This window comes from Lepus europaeus, chromosome 3, assembly GCF_033115175.1.
Source record: "Lepus europaeus isolate LE1 chromosome 3, mLepTim1.pri, whole genome shotgun sequence".
NCBI lineage: Eukaryota > Metazoa > Chordata > Mammalia > Lagomorpha > Leporidae > Lepus > Lepus europaeus.
The window spans coordinates 50,744,586-50,753,498 of NC_084829.1; the positions used below are offsets into that span (position 1 = coordinate 50,744,586).

At 40.2% G+C, this 8,913-nt stretch overlaps 1 pseudogene; it reads right to left on the reverse strand.

Moving 5' to 3' along the window:
• Positions 1 to 1,927: 1,927 nt before the first annotated feature.
• LOC133756547 (large ribosomal subunit protein uL3-like) lies at positions 1,928 to 3,127 on the reverse strand (annotated as a pseudogene).
• Positions 3,128 to 8,913: the final 5,786 nt, after the last annotated feature.

Sequence of the window (8,913 nt, forward strand, 5' to 3'; positions counted from 1 at the left end):
GAAATTGGGAAGTTTAATCTTTTCAACTTTGTTCTTTTATTTTTTTTTCAAGATTATTAGGCTATTTTGGGTCCCTTGCCCTTCCATAGGAATGTTATGAGATTGTCAATGCAAAAAAACAATGAAAAGATTTTGCTGTGAATTGTGTTGAATTTACAGATCAATTTGAGAGATAATTCATAGCTAGACAGTTTTACTTCTTCCGTTCCATGTGAATATTCTTTATTTCTTTTCCTTAACTGGTTTCCCTGAGTAGAATCTCTAGTACACAGTTGAATAGAAGGGGTGAGAACACACATTCTTGTCTTCCTCCCGATGTTGGGGGGAAAGCATTCACTTGTTCAGCATGAGGTATTATTACGGATTTCTCATAAATGGCCTTTTACATCTTTTATTTTTATTTTAAATTAATAGACCTGATGTTTTTCAGCAGCTTTGGGTTTTCAGAAAAGTTGAGCAGAAGGTACTGAGGTTTCCTAAACATTCCCCACTCCCTCACAGTTTTCTTTATTATTGTGTTGAATTAATGTTGTATATTTGTTAATTTCTGTTGTTCCTTTGATGAACCATTAAAGATATGATTATTAAAGTCCACAGTTTACATTGATTTATTCTTTGTGTTATGTTGTAGGTTTCACAAACGCATGTCTTACATTTGCCGTAACAGCAACAAGCAAATAATTCACTGTACTCCTTGTATTCCAACAATTCATCCCTTACCCTTGCTGAACCCCTAGCAACTGTTGAAATTTAAAATTTTTGTTTGTTTTTTCCCCTTTCCAGAATGTCACATAGTTGAAGTCACATAGTATATAGCCTTTTCAGACTAGCTTATTTCATTTAGCAATATGGATTTAACTTTCCTTCATTACTTTGCTGGATTTCTCATTTCTTTGTTAAGTGAATAATATGCCATTGTATGGATGTGCCATAGTTTGTTTTATCCATTCCCCTTTTGAAGGACTTTTCTGATTGCTTCCAAAGTTTGGCAGTTATGAGTAGTGCTATTTTAGACATTGATATACAGTTTCTTCATTGACATAAGTTTTCAACTAATTTGGATAAAAATGTTGAGATATGATTGCTGGATTGTACAGTAGCAGCATACTTCATCTTGTAAGAAACTAATAAATTATAGTACAAAGTGTACTATTTTGATTACCTACAAGCCATCAATATGCATTCCTATTGTTCTACCCCTTAGTGGCATTGGCATTTTCAGCGTTTTTGGGTTTTAGTCATTTTAAAAGTTACATAACAGAATCTTTTATTGTTTTAATTTGTAATTCCCTAATAATACATAACATTGAATCTCTCTTTTATATACTCATTGGCCATCTATCTTCTTTGGTGAGATGTCTGCTCCAGAGTTTTGCTAATTTTTAAATTGAGATGTTTGTTTTCTTATTAATGAGTTTCTTATTAATGAGTTTCTTATTAATGATTTTTAAGAGATTTTAAAAATATTTTTAATGTAATTCCTTTGTCAGATATACATTTTACAAATATGTACTCCCAAGCTGTCACTTCTCTTTCCATGCCATTTACTTAGTTTCTCCCTCACTGGGAAATCACTTTATTGCAATGCCACCAGCTGCACAACCTATTCTTTTTTTTTTTTAAGATTTATTTTATTTATTAGAAAGGGGGAGGGGGAGGGGGAGGGGTGGGGAGTGAGGAGGGGGAGGGAGAGGGAGAGCCTTCTGTCTGTTGGTTCACCTCCCAAATTACTGCAATGGCCAGAGCTGAGATGACCCGAAGCCAGGAGCCAGGAGCTTCTTCTGGGTCTTCACGTGAGTGCAAGGGCCCAAGTTCTTGGGCCATCTTCTACTGCTTTCCCAGGTCATAGCAGAAAGCTGGATTGTAAGTGGAGCAGCCAGGATTCAAAACAGTGCCCATTTGGGATGCCAGCACTACAGGTGGACACTTAACCCACTATGCCACAAAGTCGGCCCCACAATCTATTCTTGACATGATATTCCTTCTTCCTTTGTGATCCTGTCTTAAGTGGCCCCATGAACACCTTCTTGTCCTACACAGTCTGGAAGTGCCAATGGTCAAACTTGAAGGTGGTGTCGATAACATAAGGTAATTCTTCTCCAGGGCCCATTGCTTAGTCTGCACCAGCAGGGAGTTGTGGAGGGTATGCACTTGCTTGGTCCCCACTATGCAGCTTTTCAGCACGACAACTCATTCATTACTTCACTGTAATGGACAAACCCAGATTGTTGATGCTCTTGTCCGACAGGTCATAGTCTGTGGACGCATTCTTAATCAGCTTGCTTACCTTGATTAGGTAGCTCTGCCCAATCTTGTAGATTTTCTTGTTGATCTCTGTGCAGTGATGGTATCCTTTCTGCTTAGCTTGTGCCATGGAGAAGGCCTCCTGCGCACAGCCCCTGGTGGTTATTGCCAGGCAACTTCTTGTTGTTGCAGTGTCCCCTTTGTAGCCTTTGTCCTGGGTCACTCCAATGAAATTGATCATCTCATCCTGACCAAAGGCTTGGTTCACTGGGATCTACTGCTCCAAGCATTCCTGGGCCCTGTCTAGTTTCTCAGCCACAGTGCTGCTGTTGACCTGGATCTTCATCAGGTGGACCTTCTTCCACAGATGAAGCAAGTGAATTTGTGTTTGGGTGATGATACGGATGACCTAGCAGTACTTCTTCAAGCTGCTGAAGCCCTTCTCCAGCTGCTGCTTGTTGAACTTGTCCTGACTCTTCTTAGGGTACTTGGTGAAGGCCTTCTACTTTGACTTAGGCCATTGCTTGTAAATGTGTCTTTTGTAGTCATCACTGATATGCTCAGCAAAAATGGTCTTGAAGGTGTGGAGGCCTCAAGGGGTTTCCATGTAGCCCACGATACCTGCAACCACCACAGGCAGTGTCTCCACAATGCTCAAAACATCCACAACTTTCTTATTATTCACCTTGAAGCCTGGCCTATCAACTTCCTGCATGCTGTGAGTTACACCAGCCTTGTAGCCCAAGAAGGCAGTGAGGTGCACAGGCTTGAAGGAGTTATCCTTGGGGAAGCTCTTCACCTTCCGCAGATGCCTGTTGCTGTGCTTCTGAGGCAAGAAGTCCAGGGACCCATGTCTGGGAGCGGAGAATTTCCTGTGAGACATTTCTGCCAAATTCACGGATTGAGTGTCATTTTACTTAACTTTCAATGCCTTAGTATTCTTGTCTGTAGAAGTACACTGATAGAATCCTACAAGATTATTTTGAAGAGTATATAAATTGGGATTAAATTCTTTAGACAAAACCTACTTTGGATATTTTTTAAATAGTAAGATTTTTAATACAGGTTAATTATGTGTTTATGAAGTTATTGAAAAGGCTAGGGAGTACCAGTTCCAGCACTAGGCTGGACCTGCAGGAAAGCCTCTGGGAATAAGATTATTCAATTCAATTCACCTCCAGGATAGGAGGTCACAGTTTGGAAGGTAGGGCTTCAACAGGCTGCCACTAGAGCCAAGAGTCAATAGCTCATTGAAATCCAGCATTCAGGAGCCTGTAAGGGCCATCTTCACCACTCCCTCTACTGTTTCTATAACTGTATAAAAATTGGGAAACCAAGCCCAGATGGTCTATTGCTCCCATACTTTATCAACATCTCTATTTAGAAAATGCACTGGAAGCCCCATGTACATGATATCTATCTTTTTCTGCTTTCCAAATTTCAGGGAAGTTCTTCTGTTTGGTAGCACTTCATTTATAAATCCAGCTTGCTTTGTTAGTTGCTAAGAAATTATGAATATATACTTTCAAATATTTATTTATTTTTGCTTATTTGAAAAGTAGAAAGAGATTTTCCAAGTGCTGCTTCACTCCCCAAATGCCTGCAACAATCAAGGCTGGGCCAGGTCAAAGCCAGGAAGCTCAAACTCATCCTTGTCTCAACTACCTGAGCCATCACCTGCTGCCTCCCAGTTGTATATCAGCAGGAGGACAGAATCAGAAGATGACAAGCCTTGACACTGATAAGGTATGCAGGCATTCAGAGGGCCGTCTTGACCACAGCACTAAACGCCCACCCCTGAGAATGCACTTTTTAGCATTTCAGTATTTGGAATCAAGTGAAGAACAGTGAAATGGGAAAAAATGCTGAGTGTGAATATATTTAGCTCTAGAGTTAAATGAAGCAGTAGGTTATCATTGATGCACTCAATTAATTTTAATAACTATCAATTTTTAACTAATTTCAATATCCAAGGAATAGGTCATGAAAGAATTGCCCTACTATCATCTATCAGAAATCTAATATCAGATGCCAGGGCTGTGTCTTTAAGATGCTTCCCCATTCTAACAAGGGGGTGTGTAAAGTCTCTCTCTCTCTCTCTCTCTCTCTCTCTCTCTCTCTCTCTCTCTCTCTCTCTTTTAAGATGGCCCAAGTACTTGGGCCCTTGCACCCATGTGGGAGACTTGAAAGAAGCTCCTGGGTAAAGTCTCTTTTCTAATGTCTCTACTGTGGTATGGAAATACATAGCTATTGTAGAAAAGCTATATATTTCCTCCTGATGCTTTCATGTCTTGCTGACTCGTTCACTTAGGGACAGGTTTGAGTTTGGTTCTTCTAACTCCCTTTTCTTGATATTGAGTTCTAGAATCCTTTTAATTCATATACTTTTTTTCTTTTTTAATCTTGTCTGTAGTTTCAATTTTGGCCTTATTTTGCTTTTCTACTTTTGCTGACTTTTCCAACTGGTATTTTCTTTCTTTTTTTTTTCTTTAATGAATATAAATTTCAAAGTACAGCTTATGAATTACAAAGGCTTCCCCCCCCCACAACTTCCCTCCCACCTGCAATCCTCCCCTTTCCCACTCGCTCTCCCCTTCCATTCCCATCAAGATTCATTTTCAATTCTCTTTATATACAGAAAATCAGTTTAGTATATATAAAGATTTCAACAGTTTGCCCTCACATAGCAACACAAAGTGAAAAAAATACTGTTGGAGTACTAGTTATAGCATTAAATAACAGTGTACATCACATTAATGACAGAGATCCTGCATGATATTTTTTAAAAAAGATTGATTACTTTTCTATGTAATTTCCAATTTAACACCAAGGGTTTTTTTTTTTTCATTTTCAATTATATTTATATACAGAAGATCGCTTCAGTATATACTAAGTAAAGATTTCATCAGTTTGCACCCACACATAACCACAAAGTGTAAAAATACTGTTTCAGTACTAGCTATATCATTACTTCACCTTGGACAACCTATTAAGGACAGATCCCACATGGGACGTAAGTACTCCTGATGTTGATTTAACAATTTAACACTCTTGTTTATGGCGTCAGTAATCTCCCTAGGCTCTAGCCACGAGTTGCCGAGGCTATGGAAGCCTTTAGGGTTCACCGACTTCGATCCTATTCCGAAAGGGCCATAGTCAGAGTGGAAGTTCTCTCCTCCCTTCAGAGAAAGGGTTAACGCCCTGGCCTCCTACTTTGATGGCCCCGTTCTTTCCACTGGGATCACACTCGCTGAGATCCTTCATTTAGGTCTTCTTCTTCATCTTTTTTTTTTTTTTCCCAGAGTGTCTTAGCTTTCCATGCCTAAAATACTCTCATAGGCTCTTCAGCCAGATCCAAATGCCTTAAGGGCTGATTCTGAGGCCAGAGTGCTATTTAGGACATCCGTCATTCTATGAGTCTGCTGTGTCTCCCCCTTCCCATGTTGGATCCTTCTCTCCCTTTTTTTGGTTTTATCAGTTAGTATTAGCAGACATTAATCTTGTTTGTGTGATCCCTTTGACTCTTAGATCTATCAGTGTGATCAGTTGTGAACTGATATTGATCACCTGGACTAGTGAGATGGCATTGGTACATGCCACCTTGATGGGATAGTATCCAACTGGTATTTTTTAAAAAAATTTTATTAATATAAAGGGAACAAACTTCATGCATTTCAAAGGTACAATTAGAAGATTGCCATTGGTATTCCTCTTCTCTCTTTTTTTTTAAAGATTTGTTTATGGCCGGTGCTGAGGCTCGCTAGGCTAATCCTCCACCTGCGGCACCAGCACCCCGGGTTCTAGTCCCAGTTGGGGTGCCGGATTCTGTCCCGGTTGCTCCTGCACCCACATGGGAGACCAGGAGGAAGCACCTGGCTCCTGGCTTCGGATCAGCGCAGTGCTCCGGCCGCAGCAGCCACTTGAGGGATGAATCAATGGAAGGAAGACCTTTCTCTCTGTCTCTCTTTCTTTCACTGTCTAACTCCGCCTGTCAAAAAAAAAAAATAAAAGATTTGTTTATTTGAAAGTCAGAGCTACACAGAGTGAGGAGAGGCAGAGAGAGAGAGAGAAGTCTTCGATCCAATGGTGCACTCTTCAATTGGCCACAACGGCTGGAGCTGTGCTGATTGAAAGCCAGGAGCCAAGAGCTTCTTCCGGGTCTCCCATGCAGTTGCGGAGCCCAAGCATTTGGGTCATCTTCTGCTGCTTTCACAGGCCATAGCAGAGAGCTGAATCAGAAAGTGGAGCAGCTGGGTCTTGAACCGGCAACCACATGGCATGCCTGCGCTTCAGGCCAGGGCGTTAACCCACTGTGCCACAGCACCGGCCCCCTACCATTGGTATTCTAATACTGATTCTAACCCTACCATAGTTTGTGTTTTGCTGTAGCACAGCCTGAGACCTTTACTCACCACTAGACATCATAGAAACACTTGAATCTCATATGCTTCTTTATTTGAATAGGTTTCTATTAGATAGATGCAACATGAAAATTTTGAAACCTATTTTAAGATATCAAATATTTAGTTTGTATTCTATTTTTTCTTCTCTGGTGATTATTAGTCAATGCATATTTCAAAAGATACTCTTTTTTGACTCATTAATATTTAAATAATAAGAATGTTTGGAAATGGCCATTTAAAAATCTGTAAGCCTCTGGAATGTTCTATTCCCTTAGAATCAGGAAGTTCTGAGTAAATTAATTTCTCTCTCCATGTGAAAAATTTAACTTCAAATTTGTAAGTTTGAGTGTAGAAAGAGTTCTGTATAATTTTGGGAATATTGACAATTCTCATGTCTAACTTGAAAGACTTTTTTTTAACTTTCAGTTACCTATACTTATAAGTTATGAAACAAGTGATGGTTATGGGGAAGTCAATACTCAGAAAACACAAGGATAATTAATTTGAAAAATATCTTATTGTCCTTTCCTGCCCTTTAGATTTACTTCTGGGTTTTGGCTTAATATTTATTTGATACTTGCTTGTTTTTATTGGTAGCCTAACTGTCAAACTAAAACCACATAGGATTTCTTTGTGAAGAAATTGAGAAAAGATAACAATTTTAGCCATCTTATTCGTGTGATTTGATTTGTTGTGTAACATTATGTTTCCACTGTTACAGAGCTGTAGATAATAATACTTCAAAGGAAGGAAGAATGGGAAGAAGAGAGGGAAATCATGAAGGGTTTACTATTCAAAATTCCGTATTGTCTATGGTAAAACTTGGTTATTCCTAGGCCGGCGCCGTGGCTCAACAGGCTAATCCTCCGCCTAGCGGCACCTGCACACCGGGTTCTAGTCCCAATCAGGGCGCCAGATTCTGTCCCAGTTGCCCCTCTTCCAGGCCAGCTCTCTGCTATGGCCCGGGAGTGCAGTGGAGGATGGCCCAAGTGCTTGGGCCCTGCACCCCATGGAAGACCAGGAGAAGCACCTGGCTCCTGCCATCGGATCAGCGTGGTGCGCCGGCTGCAGCGCAACGGCCGTGGGGCCATTGGAGGGTGAACCAACGGCAAAAAGGAAGGCCTTTCTCTTTGTCTCTCTCTCTCACTGTCCACTCTGCCTGTCAAGAAACTAAACAAACAAACAAACAAAAAAACCACAAAACTTGGTTATTCTTGGTTATGTCTGAAATAAGCAATAAACTTGCGTTGTTTTAGAAATGGCAGATGGTTTTGATACATGGACTGCTATGCTACAGTTCTTTATGAACTTTGCAAGTGAAGCTTTTTTTGGTGAAAATATACCAATTATCATATTTTTAAAAAAATTTGTTTCTATTTGAACATTTGTTCTATTTGAAGGTCAAGGACACAGTCAGAGTTCTTCCTCCTCTGGTTCACTCTCCAAATGCTTCCAAGAGCCAGGGCTGGACCAAGTTGAATCCGGGAGTCAGGAACTCAGTCCAGGTCTCTTACATAGATGGTAGGGACTCAACTACTTGAACCCTCACCTGTTATCTTATAGGGCACACATTAGCAGGAAGCTGGATAAGTGGTGGAACCCAGACGTGAATTAGGCTCTCTGATTTGTGATGTGAACATCCCAAGTGGTGTCTTAACTGCTGCACCAGACATTCACCCTGAAATGTCTTCTCCATACCTTGTCCAAGGCTTCACTGGAGTTTGGAAAGGGCAAAAGGTTTTTATGTGCAGGAAGTGCTTTTGAGGCATAAAAAGTAGAGTGTTTTCCTTTTAAACCAATCATTCTATTTTTATCTGAAAGTTGAAAAGGAAGGATAAATATACAACCACCCTGTTTTTCTCTGTCATTTTGTCACTTTGGAAACATATTTTAGTTCTAAGGCCTTTAAGTTTCTTAAAATTTAAGATGTAAGGATTAGGTGAAGTCTTTAGGATTAATTTTGATACACATGTATGTGAGGAACATCTTGGGACTTTCAGACTGTAATTGTGTATCTTGAGCTCTAATGGCTACTAGGAATACACAGTAGGGGCTGGAGGAGACAAAAGTTAATTCAGATAAGCTTGTATGCTAGGTGCTCTGATAAAGGGATACCAATAAACTAGAGGATGGAAAGAGAAGGTTTTATTGAGTAGGTAGCTACTGTTTCAGAGGGCAAAAGAACCTAATCAAGTGGAACAGTTGAGGAGAGCTGGGGGAAGGGAAAGAGTATTGCAGATCATTACTAACAGAAGCCCCATTTCCC